Source organism: Mobula hypostoma, chromosome 3 (genome assembly GCF_963921235.1).
Source record: "Mobula hypostoma chromosome 3, sMobHyp1.1, whole genome shotgun sequence".
Lineage (NCBI taxonomy): Eukaryota > Metazoa > Chordata > Chondrichthyes > Myliobatiformes > Myliobatidae > Mobula > Mobula hypostoma.
This window is the reverse complement of record NC_086099.1, coordinates 152,008,471-152,026,519: the sequence shown is the minus strand read 5'-3', so window position 1 is coordinate 152,026,519 and position 18,049 is coordinate 152,008,471. Positions and strand designations below refer to the sequence as shown.

At 42.6% G+C, this 18,049-nt stretch overlaps 1 protein-coding gene across 2 annotated transcripts in view; it reads left to right on the top strand.

Annotated features, from left to right (window-relative positions):
• invs (inversin) overlaps positions 1-18,049 on the top strand; it is a 269,090-nt gene that overhangs the window by 39,626 nt on the left and 211,415 nt on the right. Inside the window, exon 1 of one of the 2 annotated variants that reach the window (XM_063043890.1) lies at positions 11,935-11,975. The exons of the other annotated variant lie outside the window; for it this stretch is intronic. The gene's annotated coding sequence lies outside the window, so the exon portion shown is untranslated. Of the gene's footprint in view, positions 1-11,934; positions 11,976-18,049 lie in introns of those variants that run through there. 2 annotated transcript variants of the gene reach the window in all.

Below are 18,049 nucleotides of genomic sequence, written 5' to 3'. Positions count from 1 at the left end.
TCTCCTCTCCCTCCTGGGGGAAGAGGCTACGGGCTGATGCCTTCATGGTGGGTATGGCACTGCGTGGTCACCGGCCTGGCGTGTATGGTTTTGGGTGTGTAGGGGAGAGAGCGATTATTTTAAGGGAGAATCATAGGACTCTGCCATCTCTTCCCCATACTCACCATCCAGACAGACATCCACATCCCCTATGCACACATTGGGATCATCACCCCACCATATCAAGGCTCGGACCTTAACAGGATCCAGTTGACAGTTAGCCTGTCGAGCTGCTCTAATTGGTGTACCTTCATTAGCGGACAGGCTATCTCCATACTTTTGGCTTCTAGCTCTGTCAACCGGATGGCTTTCACCATGATGGCACTGCGCTGATGCAGCACCTCCAGCTCGTTCTTAAGACCTGTTATCTCCAGCTGTCTGTCTGTGCGATCATCTTGTGCTGGTAACTTATGATGGCTGCCAGCAGCCAGAAAGCATCTCACCAGTTCTGCTTCCTCTTGGGGAACCCTACCTTCTTGGGTATGGACACGATACGGTGTCTGATTTTCACCCCGCGGGAGTCCAACTTGTTTGACCAGTCGACGGGCATCTCGTAGTCTGCCAGTAGGTTGATGCGACTCCCAAATCCACACTGTTGTTGATCCACCCTGGGACCTGGCACTGATCACACAGGGCGTTCCCTCTCTTATATAGCCTTCCAAGTATATTAATCTTCCATTCAATCTCCAAACCCTGCTCACAGTGCCAAATATTACAGGGAAGCAGGTTCATGGGTTTGGTAAGTGAGACATAAGATACTGATTATGAGTAAAAACATTAGCAATATCTTTACAGACAAATAGCAAAACATTTGACCAAACATCTACATTGAACAAGTACTCATCTAAACCACCCTGTTTCAAAAATTATGACACTAACATCAAGTAACACTTGAAACTCATCAAGTAGTGCATTAAGTCTCCCCAAGTTGCACAACTGCAAAACTAAACATATAACAAGCATACTTAATGCAAACACGAGGAAATCTGCAGATGCTGGAATTTCAAGCAACACACATAAAAGTTACTGGTGAACATAGCAGGCCAGGCAGCATTTCTAGGAAGAGGTACAGTGAACGTTCAGGCCGAGACCCTTCGTCAGGGCTAACTGAAAGAAGACGTAGTAAGAGATTTGAAAGTGGGAGGGGGAGGGGAAGATCCAAAATGATAGGAGAAGACAAGAGGGGGAGGGATGGAGCCAAGAGCTGGACAGATGATTGGCAAAAGGGATATGAGAAAATCATGGGACAGGAGGCCTAGGGAGAAAGAAAAGGGGGGGGCGGGGAAGCCTCCGTAACTTCTGCCACCTCCAATGGGATCCCACCACTAAGCACATCTTTCCCTCCCCCCCCCCGCTTTCCACAGGGATCGCTCCCTAAGCGACTCCCTTGTCCATTCGTTCCCCCCATCCCTCCCCACCGATCTCCCTCCTGGCACTTATCCTTGTAAGCAGAACAAGTGCTACACATGCCCTTACACTTCCTCTCTCACCACCCATTCAGGGCCCCAGACAGTCCTTCCAGGTGAGGCGACACTTTACCCATGAGTCAGCTGGGGTGATATACTGCATCCGGTGCTCCCGATGTGGCTTTCTATATATTGGCGAGACCCAACGCAGACTGGGAGACCGCTTTGCTGAACACCTACGCTCTGTCCGCCAAAGAAAGCAGGATCTCCCAGTGGCCACACATTTTAATTCCACGTCCCATTCCCTTTCTGATATGTCTATCCACGGCCTCCTCTACTGTAAAGATGAAGCCACACTCAGGTTGGAGGAACAACACCTTATATTCCGTCTAGGTAGCCTCCAACCTGATGGCATGAGCATTGACTTCTTAAACTTCTGCTAAGGCCCCACCTCCCCCTTGTACCCCAGCCATTATTTATTTATATACACACATTCTTTTTCTCTCTCTCCTTTTTCTCCCTCCGTCGCTGTCACTGTACCCCTTGCCCATCCTCTGGGCTTTTCCCCCCCTCTCCCTTTTCTTTCTTCCTAGGCTTCCTGTCCCATGATCCTCTCATACCCCTTTTGCCTATCACCTGTCCAGCTCTCGGCTCCATCCCTCCCCCTCCTGTCTTCTCCTATCATTTTGGATCTCCCCCTCCCCCTCCCACTTTCAAATCTCTTACTAGCTCTTCTTTCAGTTAGTCCTGACGAAGGGTCTCCGCCTGAAACGTCGACTGTACCTCTTCCTAGAGATGCCGCCTGGCCTGCTGCGTTTACCAGCAACTTTGATGTGTGTTACAAGCATACTTAGTTAAGTGTGTGCGTGGGCTCTCCTATATCTGCAGCATACTTTCTCAATGGTTCTTCAGCTCTGGTGCTCTGGTCATCACCTCAGTGTGAAGATGAGCCTGTGGAGTCAAAGGAATGATCCCAAGTCTCTCGCACGTGCTTTTCTTGTAGCCCTGAGGCGCTTGGAACTGGAACCAGTGGCGTGGCACGTAAGGCAGCCAATAGAAGAGAGTTGCTGCATCCCTTGAATAGGCATGACGGAAGCAACTTTTGACTGGCAAGTAAATTAATCCTTCACATTACACCTCATTTTCCAAAACCAGATATAGTATGTTTTTCCGAGAGTTAGACTCTGCATATACGGTTTCAAAAGCCCCTCTTGGATGCCCTGAAGAAATCCTTGACCTGGCGTTAGGGAGGCAGCCACCATACTGGAGTCTCATTTGTGGCCACAGAAATGCATATTTGCACATCTTACTGTTGAGTCCCTATCATATCATTCTGCCTGACTTTGTCCTTCCTCTCTTTGCCTCAGTGCTGGGCACAGTGTCACTGACTCACCTAATGCTGCTGCCCCTTGAAAATATATTACATCCCCTCCCCCACCCAACTGTATTTACAGGGCTGTACTGAGAAAAATGGCTGTCCTCCCTTTATTTCTCTGGGTGGTTATCCATCTATCTCTGGCCTGCACCTGAGGTATGACAACCTTACTAACCAGTTCGTCATGATGCTGAACTCTACTTCCGCCGGCTCCGTCTTCGAGCCTACTTCTTTGGCAAGGACTCTCTCACCCCAGCGATGACCCCTTCTCCCAACTTCAACCCTCCTCCTGTTAATGGACACCCTGCTCTGGTCTTCTGCCTGCCCTGGATCTCTTTATTGCTAACTGCCGACGAGGCATCAACCGTCTCGACTTCACCGCATCTTGCTCCCATTCCAGCCTCACTCCTTCCGAACGCGCTGCTCTCCACTCCCTCCGCACCAATCCTAACCTTACTATAAAAGCCGCCTATAAGTGGGGTGCTGTTGTAGTCTGGCATACTGATCGCTACCTTGCCGAGGCACAGCGACAACTTGCAGATACCTCCTCTTATTTACCCCTCGATCGTGACCCCACTAAGGAGCACCAGGCTGTTGTTTCCCATACCATCACCAACTTTATCTGCTCAGGGGATCTCCCATCCGCTGCTATCAACCTTGCAGTTCCCACACCCCGCACTTCCCGTTTCTGCCTCCTACCCAAGATCCACAAACCTGCCTGTCCAGGTAGACCCATTGTCTCAGCTTGCTCCTGCCCCATCAAACTCGTTCCTGCATACCTCGACACTGTTTTATCCCCCCTTGTTCAATCCCTTCCTACCTATGTTCGTGACACTTTTCACGCTTTGAAATTTTTGGATGATTTTAAGTTCCCTGGCCCCCACCGCTTTATTTTCACCATGGATGTCAAGTCCTTATATACTTGCATTCCCCACCAGGAAGGTCTCAAAGCTCTCCACTTCTTTTTGGATTCTAGACCTAACCAGTTCCCCTGTATCACCACTCTGCTCCGTCTAGCGGAATTAGTCCTTACTCTTACTAATTTCTCCTTTGGCTCCTCCCACTTCCTCCAAACTAAAGGTGTAGCCGTGGGCACCCGTATGGGTCCCAGCTATGCATGCCTTTTTGTTGGCTTTGTGGAACAATCCATGTTCCAAACCTATTCTGGTATCTGTCCCCCACTTTTCCTTGGCTACATCGACGACTGCATTGGCACTGCTTCCTGCATGCATGCTGAGCTCGTGGGCTTCATTAACTTTGCCACCAACTTTCACCCTGCCCTGAAGTTTACCCGGTCCATTTCCAACACCTCCCTCCCTTTTCTAGATCTTTCTGTCTCTGTCTCTGGAGACAGCTTATCTACTGATGTCTACTATAAGCCTACGGACTCTCACAGCTATCTGGACTATCCCTCTTCTCACCCTGTCTCTTGCAAAAATGCCATCCCCTTCTCGCAATTCCTCCGTCTCCGCTGCATCTGCTCTCCGGATGAGGCTTTTCATTCCAGGATGAAGGAGATGTCCTCCTTTTTTAAAGAAAGGGGCTTCCCTTCCTCCACCATCAACTCTGCTGTCAAACGCTTCTCTCCCATTTCGCGCACATCTGCTCTCACCCCATCCTCCTGCCCCCCACTAGGAATAGGGTTCCCCTTGTCCTCACCTACCACCCCACCAGCCTCCGGGTCCAACATATAATTCTCTGTAACTTCCACCACCTCCAACAGGATCCCACCACTAAGCACCTCTTTCCTCTCCCCCCCCACTTTCCGCAGAGATTGCTCCCTACACGACACCTTGTCCATTCGTCCCCCCCATCTTTCCCCACCGATCTCCCTCCCGGCACTTATCCTTGTAAGCGGAACAAGTGCTACGCATGCCCTTACACTTCCTCCCTCACCACCATTCAGGGCCCCAGACAGTCCTTCCAGGTGAGGCGACACTTCACCTGTGAGTCGGCTGGGGTGATATACTGCGTCCGGTGCTCCCGATGTGGCCTTCTATATATTGGCGAGACCCAGCGCAGACTGGGAGACTGTTTCGCTGAACACCTACGCTGTGTCAGCTAGAGAAAGCAGGATCTCCCAGTGGCCACACATTTTAATTCCATGTCCCATTTCCATTCTGATATGTCTATCCACGGCCTCCTCTACTGTCAAGATGAAGCCACACTCAGGTTGGAGGAACAACACCTTATATTCCGTCTGGGTAGCCTCCAATCTGATGGCATAAACATTGACTTCTTTAACTTCTGTTAATGCCCCTCCTTCCCCTCGTACCCCATCTGTTATTTATTTATTTTATATATATATTCTTTTTCTCTCTCTCTCCTTTTTCTCCCTCTGTCCCTCTCACTATACTCTTTGCCCATCCTCTGGGTTCCCCCCCTACCTTTTCCTTCTCCCTGGGCCTCCTGTCCCATGATCCTCTCATATCCCTTTTGCCAATCACCTGTCCAGCTCTTGGCTCCATCCCTCCCCCTCCTGTCTTCTCCTATCATTTCGGATCTCCCCCTCCCCCTCCCACTTTTAAATCCCTTACTAGCTCTTCTTTCAGTTCGATCGAACGAAGATTCTCGGCCGGAAACGTCGACTGTACCTCTTCCGAGAAATGCTGCCTGGCCTGCTGCGTTCACCAGCAACTTTTATATGTGTTGCTTGAAATTCCAGCATCTGCAGATTTCCTCGTGTTTGAGGTTACCTGATTCTCCACATTCTGCAGGAGGAGTATTCCACTGCTCTGACTGCTATATTGTCTACACTATCAAATGTCACACAGTTTTTCACCACTTTTGCTTTGTCCTATAGTCTTCTCTGATTAGCAGCTCTAATTGCTATCTGTGTTTGTTCATGTTAATTAAAATGTTTTCACTTGCATATTGCTCAGAGAAAAAGATAGATAATGTAAGCAGATTTCCTATGGTTACGGTCAGAACAGTGTTTTCTTAATCCTGTTTCAATAAAGACGATTTAGGTCCAAGTTGTTTTAAGTAGAGAGCTTTGACTCAAAATAATTCATTTTGCACTTTTGTGGAATATTCAGCTTACAATCATTAATTCTATTCTAACTCTTCCATGGAATTCAAATTTCAGGCTGAAATTTCATATATATGGTTATCATAGATAGTGCAAATTAAAAATAATGTTGTTGCATCAGCAAGTGGAGCCATGCTACTTCTTTGACAAATTCTGCTTTGTCATTGTCCATCTGACTTACGGGCTAGGTATTGTTCTTAGCTTTTGTCTGTCTTGGCCTTGTATGTTAAATTCTTGGCTGGTTTTCTCTGTTTTCTTTTACTTTAGTATGTACTTGTAGGTGTGTTACAGTTGTTCTCTGTTGAACTCTTTGTAAACTGCTTTTAGACTCGCAAACAGAGAAACAATTTAGTCTTGCTCTTCACCTGATGAAGAGTGGGCTGGGATGTCAAATGTTATCGTACATTTAAACTAATAGATGATGAAACAATCTTGCACACCAAACAACCAATTCAAATTTAGTGCTTGCAGAAACTCTTCAAAGTTATCAGCCATTGTTGGTTAATGTTATCTTTTCACATCAGGCTTATGGCGCTGGGAAGTCAGTAATGAAACAAATTTTCATTTTCAGCTCGTATTTCAAACTCACCTTGTGAAGTTTTGATAGAAAATCTGGGTTTCCAGTTGTAGTAATGTCATGTGAAAGGAAGATAGATACCCATTCCACTTGCAAGGCACCTCACTGCAGATATAAATCGGTAGGGAATTAAAACCACAATGTCCTTTCCCTTCCCAGTGACTACAAACATTTATTCTCGAGCAATGAATGGATAGTGATTGGGTGCAATTCCCCATGCTAATCTTCACTCTTATAGTTCAGTGGTGTCATTTCTGGCCTCAGCACCCAGCTTAGATCTCTTAATTGGCAATCGTCTCTGATCTGGGCCGACATTTACGTGCTCGGCGGCACCTAATTAATTAGCTTGTTTATTTTGGCTTTTTCCTTAAAGATGTGTTGGGTGCGTCCCGGCTACCGCTGCATTCTCCGCGGCAATGTATCGGTCTGCGGCCCGGAGGTTGCGGTGGTGGGACACTGGGGTGTCATCTCATCATCGTCTGTTTCTATCAGGGCAGGCAGGTCATCTTCTTCTATGTCTGCCTACCTCAGTGTCGAAGGTCGGGGTTCGTCGTCTGCTGTGGCTGATATGGAAGGCTTGAAAGACGACAGTATGCTTGACTGCTTAGCCTCGTGCATTTTTCTATCATACAGTTCTTTGTAAGCACTCAAATCATCCTGCAAATATGCCCTAAAGTTACTTTTACCCTCTCAAAATTAAAGTCGTACTTTTCTGCAATCATTGCAGTGAAAATCTCACGCAGTTGCTTCACGTTCAGTTCCTGGACGACTTCACTTTTGGTCCATTCGCTACTGCATTCGGTTTTGATTGTCATCCTTTCATCTTCCAAATGCATCAGCTCCACAAGCCAAACTCACTTTGTCCTTACTTCGTTCACCACAATCGAGGTGCTTAATTACGTCTAGTTTTACACTAAGTGTAACACCCTTACGAGCTCTTTTAGCCTTTTCCGATACCTTAGAACTCATCTTGCTAACGGCTGCTCACAGGCATGTGTTTAAGCAATGCCGGCTAGAATGCAGTTCCGGGGGAGGAGCTTGGCTGCTCGGGACATGTGCTGCTTTTTTCGCGTGCTGCCTTTTTTCATAACAGTGAAAACACCTTCTGTTAGCGAAAACAGGTAACTAATGTAGGTCTTTCATAACAGCGAGGTGTCGTAAAGCGAACGTTCGAAAGCGGGGGACACCTGTACAGTTGGGACAACCTCTGTAATAGATTTTTCTTCGAGGCCTGCATATCATTTATAGCTCCCTCTCACCCAGATAGAGCATCTCAGCCTCACTAACTATTGCAAAGGTCAGCTTTCAGATGTCCATTATGGAACGCCCTTCATTCTATCACTGCTGGTTGTCAAGTGTCCTCTTATGGATCAGTTAGTTTTCTCCATTTAAATACTGGTAAGAGTATTCAGAATTGTGCCTCTTGAAATTTACTTTGAACTTTGAACCCTTAGCCTATAGTTCACACTCCATCCAAACCTCTCACTGGGGAAGATGCTATCTCCTCCTTTTGCTTCCATAATAAGGACCACACCATCCCCACAAGTCTTACCCTGTCCTCATCATCTTAATGTTCAGCTTTTCTCCTCCCCTCTTCTCTCATTTCCTAGCCTTCACTCTATGCAAGTTCAGGCTTCTAAACGAGTCAGCCAGCCTAATTTCTGTCATCTCTTATTATCCACACCCCAATTCTTCAGCCACTTTCAATTTTTTAAAATTTCCATATTTCTATCATTGTTCTGACTCTTTCCTATATTTATTTCTCATCACTACATCTTAAACACAGCTATTCATGATATTATGTACATTGATGCTCACCAACCACTCCCCAGTTCTGTCTCCATCTTCAATTATCTTTGCTCCATAGTCTGTCATTTTCTCTCAAAGCTTGCCATTTATCCAGATCTCTTATCATCATTACAACCCACCTTCAGGTCATCTCTCCTGACTCCCTTATCGCTTGTTTGCTGGCTGTCCTACTTTGTGATATTTTACTTAAGGCAAGTTCTAGCTGCAGTTGTCCATTAAAGAAGCAGGTTATTTAACCCTGTGTGTTGGCCTGTGTCTGTTCAATATTCCTGCTGTGTTCAATGCACTATTTTTAACAAGTTTTACTGATTTTACATCCAGATAAAAGAGGATGTGTTTTGCTGGAAAATGAAATCTCACCCACATTTCAGTAGATGATGGGAATGGGCTTCAGTTTATCTTTTTAAAAAAAGCATCCCTAAACCTACACCCTGAAGTGCATCACAGTGGATTGCATGGCAGCACAGTCCCCAGCTTTGGTGCCTCTCAACTCCAGTAGCCCTCCGGTACTGTTTGTATGGAGTTAGCTTTGTTCTCCCTGTGATTGCGTTTGTTTCTTCATTCTGCTGGGTGAAAGGTTAATTGTCCACTCTTGGTCAGGAACAGTGTTAAGATTCACATCTTCACAGAAAACATAACAGAAGTGTAGATTCAGCTCACCTTACAGACTTGTTCCACCCACCACCACCATTCAAAGAAATGTTGTTAAGGCTGGGTTATTTAAACTTTCAGAATGAGATTAACAGTTCTTTTTTAGGTAAGTCATAAACATGAGAAATTCTGCAGATCCTGGAAATCCAAAGCAACACACACAAAATGCTGGAGGAACTCAGCAGGTCAGGCAGCATCTATGGAAATGAATGAACAGTAGGTGTTTCATTCAGGGCTGGAAAGGAAGGGGGGGCGATGGCAGTATAAAAAATGTGGGGGGAGGGGAAAGAGGATAGCTCGTAGGTGATGGGTGAAGCTAGGTGGGTGGGAAAGGTAAGGGGCTGGAGAGAAGAGTGGAATGGGAAGGAGGAGGAGATCCAGCGGGAGGTGATAGACAGGTGAGATGAGCTAAGAGGCAGAGTGGGGGGGTAGAAGAAAGGGGAGGGGGAGAGAAAAACAGTTTTTAACCAGAAGGAGAAATCGATATTCATGCCATCAGGTTGGAGGCTACCTGGATGGAACATAAGGTGTTGCTCCTCTACCCTGAGGGTGGCCTCATCATAAGAGGAGGCCATGGACCAACACGTTGGAATGGGAATGGGAATTTGAATTATAATGTTTGGCCTCTGGGAAGTTCCACTTTTGGCGGATGGAATGGAGGTGCTCGATGAAGCGATTCCCCCAATTCATGACAGATCTCATCAATGTAGAAGAGGCCATATCGGGAGCACCGGACACAATAGGCGACCCCAGCAGATTTGCAGGTAAAGTGTTGCCTCACCTGGGAGGACTATTTGGGAGCTTGAATGGAGGTGAGGGAGGGGTGAATGGGCGGGTGTAGCACTTTGGCCACTTGCAGGGATAAGAGCTGGGAATGATATCCCATGGGTAAGGACGAAAGAACAAGGGAATCATGGTATCATAGCGATCCTTGTGGAAAGTGGGGGGGCGTGTTAGGTAAAGATATGTTTGCTGGTTAGATCCCTTTGGAGACGGTGGATGTTGCGGAGGGTGATGTGTTGGATGTGGAGCCTCATGGGGTGGTAGGTAAGGACAAGGGGAGCTCTATCACTGTTAAGGCGGCGGAAAGATGGGGTGAGCGCGGATGTCCAGGAACTAGAGGAAATGCAAGTCTGGGCAGCATCAATGGTGGAGGCAGGGAAACCCCGATTCTTTGAAGGAGGACATCTCTGATATCCTGATAAAGAAAACCTCATCCTGGGAACAGAAGGAACTGAGAAAAAGGAATAGCATCTTTACAGTAGGGAGTAGGAAGAGGTATAGTTCAGATAACGGTAGGTTTATAAAAGATGTTGGTTAACAGTTTGTCTCTGGGGATGAAGACAGGAGCAATCGAGAAAGGAAAGGGAAGTGCTGGAAATGGACCAAGTGAATTTAAGGGCAGGGTGGAAGTTAGAGGCAAAGTTGATGAAACTGATGAGCTCAGCGTGGGTGCATGAAGCAGGTAAGTTTTTTGAAGGATCTGGAGTCACAGTGAAACATGATCTGTCTGATTTGTTTATTTGGTTGGAAGAGCTGAATTGCCAAGTGGTGGTGAATTACACTTTGTTCATGGAGACACAGGAGACTACAGATGCTGGAATCTGGAACAGAGAGTATAAAGAGCTCAGCTCTGGCTTCAGTTTTTTGTGGTATAATGATAAATGACATTTTATCTTTCATTACTTGATATTCCCCACTTTGGTGTTTTCTCAGGGATAGTATGTATTTTAAATTTTAGTAAATCTTGTTTGTCACTTTTGTCTCATCTTCAGTGTTATTTCCCTCAAGAAGTTATAGATTTAAAAACTAACACATCGACCACCCCATTTTGAAATGCACAAGAGGTTGCATTTTACATGAAATTTCAGACTGCTGTTCAGAATAGATATGATTAATGATGTTAGCTAGCCCGTTGGGTGTTAATATCCATACCATTAATCACATTGTAACAGAAGGTATGTCACAGTCATGTAAAATCCAAAAAACAAACATCACCAAATAAAGCATAGTAAATAACATTTTTAGTGCTTAGATTGAGTCGTTAAAATGGGTTGTAGAATTTATTTTTTTGTGGGAGGCCTAAAGCCATAAAAATTAGCATTTTTCTTTGGATTTAAACCATCAAAAATTGGACTGGACAGTCAGATTACTTTTCTAAAAAAACTGCAAAAAGCTTTAATTAACCACTGTTCCATTTGCCTCAGGATATGTAGAGATGAGTTACTGTAGGATGGTGAAGCATTCCAATGATCGCATGTTGTACTTCCTGCATAACGTACTAAATGAAGAATTTTATGCTGATTTCTGTTTAAGTAACTTGAGGTGTAGCTGAAAACCTGTTTAACATGGCAAGCAGTGGCTATTTGGAGTTTCATATGTAAAATATTGCACAGTCACAGTTAAAAGTCTTTGCCTTACTTTTTAAGAAAAATAATTTAATATTAGTGATCATAGTATGGGCAAAACCTTGCAACAAAATTACTGATTCCCTCAGGCAGCCTATGTTGGTTTATTCAACCATGTACAGATGAGAAATTATTTAAATAAGGTCTAAGTATTTGTTTGGCTTGGATCAAAAATAATAATCATTTAACACATGCAACTGGTGCTACTTAAAAACTGTTTGCTCTGAACATGGTGTAGCATCTAACAGCCACACAAGAACACACAACTGATGCTAGTTAGAAACTATGGCTACAGTCTCCTGTCCTGAATTAAGTGGCATAGTACCCCAAGTAACCTTTTTGGATCAGTAATAGGGATTCTTTCTGGTTGCTCACATTCCTGGTTTAACGATTCTTCTTTGGCTTTTTGACCTAAGCTTTTAACTTTTTTATCTAATTACTTATATTCTATAGAATTTGCTTTCTTCTGTCTCCTTTCTTATTACTGATCCAAAAAGGTTACATCAATAAATCAAGAATATCACTGGTAAAAAGCTCCTCTGTTCTTCAGGTGGATGTTTGAAAGCAAAGGACGGTACCATTATCATGGAAAAAGATATGAACAGATGGACTGAGTATATTCAGGAATTGTTTGAAGACGATCAAGGCGAAAAACCAGAAATTAAGAAGAACACTGAAGGTCCAAGTATTTTAAAATCTGAAGTTCATAATGCAGTAAATAAGATGAAGAAAGGAAAGGCAGCAGGTCCTGATGAATTAGTAATAGAACAAATTATCGCCCTTGAAGATTATGGAATTGAAAAACTTACTGATTTAATCAATGACATTTATGAGACTGGAATAATACCAGAAGAGATGAAAAAATCAATATTTATCACTCTTCCTAAGAAACCTGGAGCAATAGATTGTGAATTACATAGGACCATAAGTTTAATGAGTCATATCACCAAGATACTTCTAAGAATTTTGATGTCAAGAGCTGAAAGTAAGATACAAGCTGAAATAGGTAAGGAACAATGTGGTTTTGTGAAAGACAAAGGTACAAGAAACGCAATATTGATGTTAAGGATACTATCAGAACGAGCTATTCAAGTGCAAAAAGGTTTGTTTGTTTTATTGACTATACAAAAGCATTTGATAAAGTGAAACACAATAAGTTATTTGAAATATTACAGGAAACTCTAGATCTAGATTCGAAAGACCTCCGCCTAATCAGAAATCTGTACTGGGAACAAACTGCCGCTGTAAGAATAGATGGAGAAGTGAGTCAGCTTACGAAAATCAAGAGAGGTGTTAGACAAGGGTGTGTTTTCTTCCCTGATTTGTTTAATGTGTATAGTGAAGCAATATTACAAAAAATAAGAGACATCATGGGAATCAAAGTTGGTGGTGAAAACATCAATAATTTCAGATATGCGGATGACACTGTGTTAATTGCAGGTACGGAGGAAGAACTACATAACTACAGAATTGATATAGTTGTTGAAGAAAGTGCAAAAATGGGTCTGTTTATCAATTGCAAAAAGAGAATGTATGGTGATAGACAAAAAGATGGAGAATCCAATCTGCAGGCTGAGAATAAACAGGGAAGACATAAAACAAGTACAGAACTTTTGCTACTTAGGAAGCTGGGTGACATCAGATGGCAGGTGCCACATGGACATCAAAAGAAGAATAGGGATGGCAAGAGACACCTTTACGAGAATGAAGAGTAGACTGACCAACACTAAACTTGGCATGACAACCCGTCTCAGTGTACTGAATTGTTACGTTTATCCAGTCATGTTATATGGCTCAGAATGTTGGACAATATCTAGTAACATGAGGAAACGAATTGAAGCAGCAGCGATGTGGTTTTTGAGGAGGCTGCAAAGAATATTATGGACGAAACGAATATCTAACGAGGATGTCATGAACACAGCAAGCGCAAGAAGAGAAGTAATGTATGAGATCATGAAAGGGCAATGTAACTTCATTGGACATGTGATTAGGAAAGAGGAGTTAGAATGCACGGTAACTATGGGAAAGTTTGAAAGGAAGAAAGCAGGTGGAAGGCAAAGACAAATGATGATGGAGGTAGCAGCCAGAGAACTGGAAATGAATGCCAATGAATTGATCCACTTGACCCAAAACAGGAGTGTGTGGGCCATGGCAGTCAAAGCTCAAACTGGGCATGGCACCTGATGATGATGATGATGATGAGTATCCCAAGTAAATAAAGGGAACTCCAGCTATTTTCTCAATTAGTTTTCCTCCTATAATAGTTGTTCCAAATAAGCGGCTGCCCCAATTAACCAATGGCCCAGTTCACCAGAATCATTTGCCTTCATTGTCACTTAATTTATTTTGGGATGAGATGTTTTGGTTGGAACCACCTAAATGGAAGCAAAAGCAATATTCTGCAGATGCTGGATTTCTGAAATTATAATCAATAGTGTTGGAATGACACCATACACCCGCCATCTTTTTACAATTTAGCATGTTGAGATTGAAGTTGCTGGTGAATGCAGCAGGCCAAGCAGCATCTATAGGAAGAGGCGCAGTCGACGTTTCAGGCCGAGACCCTTCGTCAGGACTAACTGAAGGAAGAGTGAGTAAGGGATTTGAAAGCTGGAGGGGGAGGGGGAGATGCATCTTCCTATAGATGCTGCTTGGCCTGCTGCATTCACCAGCAACTTTGATGTGTGTTGCTTGAATTTCCAGCATCTGCAGAATTCCTGTTGTTGAGATTGATTTCAGTTTGTTCCATATTGTCTTCATTTTGGAGAATTTGTTGAGTTTGATTTCATTAAAATGAATGGGAACATTATCTCAGCAGTAGAAAATCATGGCCTATATTATGTAGTAAAATAATTGTGAGATTTGCAGTGCTCATTATTATCAAAATGCAGATCAAACACTAGTTCAGGAGCAGTTAAATATGGTAATTAGATTTGTTCTGCAAATGACCCTGGTGCTCCCCAAGCTTTGGAATGGCATCTTGCAGCAGCACTTAGATAATATACTGTCTACCCACGAATGAGTATGTTTTCTTGTGTAAGTGTATTTTTAGTGACATGCTAAATCATAATAATTGCCACGAGTTACCTCAAGCACTGCGAATTAAATTTTACACTGCTTGGTTCTAAAGGTCTTATTTATTGTTAGGGATCTTTTACAAATATTAGTATCCGGTTTCTTTTGCCTTTTACATCAAGTCTGCATATTGAATCTTTTTATCCTTCCTCATTATACTTTTTCACATGATTTGACTTTGATAGCATCAGAGTACTTTTTTCAGGTTCAGGTCTGGTATTAATTAGTTTGTAATCTGATGGGTTACGATATAGATGTGGACCTGTTCACATAGGTCCTGATTCCTTGCAGCATGCACTGTTCCGAAATGTCTTTCTTGGAGCGGTAAATGCTACAGTAAAAGCCCATAGAAATATTATGATGAAGGGTCTCGGCCCAAAACATTGACTGTACTCTTTTCCATAGATGCATTTTGTGTGTGTTGCTTGGATTTCCAGCATCTGCAGATTTTCTCTTGTTTGTGATAGAAATATTATGGTTAGGTACTGGTGTAGTTAATGGTTGATATCAGAATATTTGGATGACCATAGTGTTCGGAAAACATCCTTCATTTACCTTCTAAATATGTTTGATGTTAACTCCATTTGTTGCATTTCTTAAATATTTTTCAGTTGTTTCAAAATATTTTGTTTGAAAAATACTCTGTCACAGGATGAATAAATTGTAATGTGTGTGACTTAACTCTTGATTTAAGTTGAATAAAGGATCAATAAAAGTAGAAGAAATAAAGGCTTTTTCTGTGTGCTTTGGTATTTACTATAAAAGTAGTCTGCAGTTATTTTGAGATTGTTAAATCTCTGGGCTGTTAGGTACAGAAAATCCACCATATTGACGGACACTTGGAAAAATTGCCATTCTTCCTGAAAAAGTGATGGTTCACTGAGAATAGATTGTTGGTATTGGTTAGAGTAGTATCCTGGTGACCGTGACTACTATTCTACTGGTTTGAACTAGGTAAAGGATATCAGTTAATGAACAGCATTTGAAATGGAGGATAAAGGTACAAATTGGAAATAATATGGAGTGCAATAGAATAATCCTTCACAATTATTTTTACCATGGAACATGAATAGATATTTATGCATGTTTTATTGATTTCTACTTCTAATTTCATTTTTCATGCAGCATGGTGGTTGTTCAAATAGCACTTTTAAGAAAAGATGGTCACTAAAAACAATTCATTAGCTTATTTTGACAATGAACAATTTGTAAGCATTGTGTTGCAAGTTCTCTGAACCAAAGAACTTGTGTTATTCACCTGACCTATCCTTTGTGATAGATAGTTTAAAACAGTGGGTTAGATCTTGCTGGCCCAGTAGGTGGGTGCTCCCAACTAACTGGAATTGCTGTCCACCTGCACGATTTGCATGTAAGAGGTTAATTCAGTTGGCCCATTTCACCCTGTCATTCAGCTGCACAGCTTAAGTGATGGATGATATAGTAAGAACATGCTGTCCGTATGAAGGTCTTGGGAGCCTTTGGCAATCTGCTAAAAGTTGTGAGTGATTTTAAATAGTTAATGTCTGACATTCACTGATGTTGCTAACATTGAAGTACAATATATGTTTTAAAATAATTACCAAACTATCCATAAGTAATAAATGCATTTAAAGCAAAAAATCAAATAATTAAGATGCAACTTGTTTTCTTCTTTGCCTCGCAAACAACAGGAATTCTGCAGATGCTGGAAATTCAAGCAACACACATAAAAGTTGCTGGTGAACGCAGCAGGCCAGGCAGCATCTCTAGGAAGAGGTACAGTCGACGTTTCGGGCCGAGACCCTTCGTCAGGATTAACTGAAAGAAGAGCTAGTAAGATCTCTTACTAGCTCTTCTTTCAGTTAGTCCTGACGAAGGGTCTCAGCCTGAAACGTCAACTGTACCTCTTCCTAGAGATGCTGCCTGGCCTGCTGCGTTCACCAGCAACTTTTATGTGTGGTACTGTCCATACAGATCATTTCATTACAAAGGTGCATTAGGTAATACAAGATAAAGCAATCATAGAATGCAAGAATAAGGTGTTATAGTTGCAGAGAAAGTGCAGTGCAGGCAGACAATAAGATGCAAGGCCATAACCAGGTAGATTGCGAGGTCAAAACTATATTGTACAATGGGGACTGCCAGTTCGTAGCCTTATAGTAGTAAGATAGAATCTGTCCTTCAGCCTGGTGGTACATACTTTCAGGATTTTGTAACTTCTTCCCGATGGGAGGGGTGCAAAGAGTGAATGTCTGAATAGATGGAGTTTATGATTATATTAGAGGCAGTGAGAAGTTTAGATAGAGTCCATGGAGGGGAGACTGGTTTCCGTAATAAGCTGAGCTGCGTCCACAACTCTCTGTAGTCTCTTGTGGTCAAAGGTAGAACAGTTGCCATTCCAAGTTGTGATGCATCTAGATAGAATGCTTTCTATGATGCATTAATAAAAATTGGTGAGGGTCAAAAGAGTACATGCCAAATTTCTTTAGCCTTCTGAGAAAGTAGAATAAACTTATGGGTTTGGCCTTGAAATTTGGCATTATACACTAGGCTTTTTTCATTTGGAACTGCATGTGTGGATCTTAGAACAGTTTTAAATGGCGGCACCCCAGTGATTGCATTTGGAACGATCAATGTTAGTCAATGAGATCAGGCCCAATGCATTTCATTGATAACCATGTTCAAACTTTTACATGGAAACTGTCAGGATAAACTTTCACTTGGCTTAGAGAAAGGGGTTAGGAGTATTTTAACTATGGCAATCTTTATAGAAATAGTAGAAAATGTTTGATGACAGAATGCTCGAGGCTGGATGTATTAATAGGAGGGTAATTAATTAAGAACATGATTACAGGAAATTCCATGGAGAAAAGAAGTACAAAATTAAATTTAGGGTTGAAGTCACTAAGGATGAGGAATCACTTAGTGCAGAAACAAATTTTGGAACCAATACATTTTCAAATTATTTTAGAGGAGGGTAGCTAATGACAATATTGAATGTAGAAACCTGGTTGAAGATGTAATGTTCAATAGAAAAATATATATACAAGGAGCAAGCCTACTCAATGCTACAACAATGTTAATAATTTGACTCCATTTGCCTAAAAAGCAGTAGTTTTAATTATTGAGCCAGGAGCCATTGTAATGAACAGGATAGCACCAGGAGAGCAGTAAAAATGACTGTATTCATTAAGGGTTGGGGACTTCGAACAGTGTCAGAAATAGATGTGTAGAAGATCAGTACAAAGGATTGGAGGCAAAGAAGGGAGGATAAAGAAAGCGAAAGTTTCACTAATTGCTAGTAATAGTCATTGGCATTACTATTCAGAGTTGGGACAACAGAGTGAAGAAGAAATTTTCCGTTTAACTGACAGGTCCATGACTGGGGAAATGTGGCTTAATTGTAAGAATACTTGAAATGTAACTTAAAAATCAAAAAGCCACAGATTTTGGAAATCTGAAATTAAAAATATAAAACACTAGAAGCTCTCAACTTGTCAGTTTCAGGGCTGAAACTGAAAAAGGGTGAAAACAAATTAGTTTTTAATAGCAGAGAAGATGGTGGAGGGATGGTAGAACAAAGGGAGTACCTCTGATAGGGTGAGACCAAATTGGTTAATGTATCTTTGTCTGTGTAATGTATTGCTAACAACGAGGCTCCAGGATATGCCTCGCAGGCCTGACTACACTAATATAAAA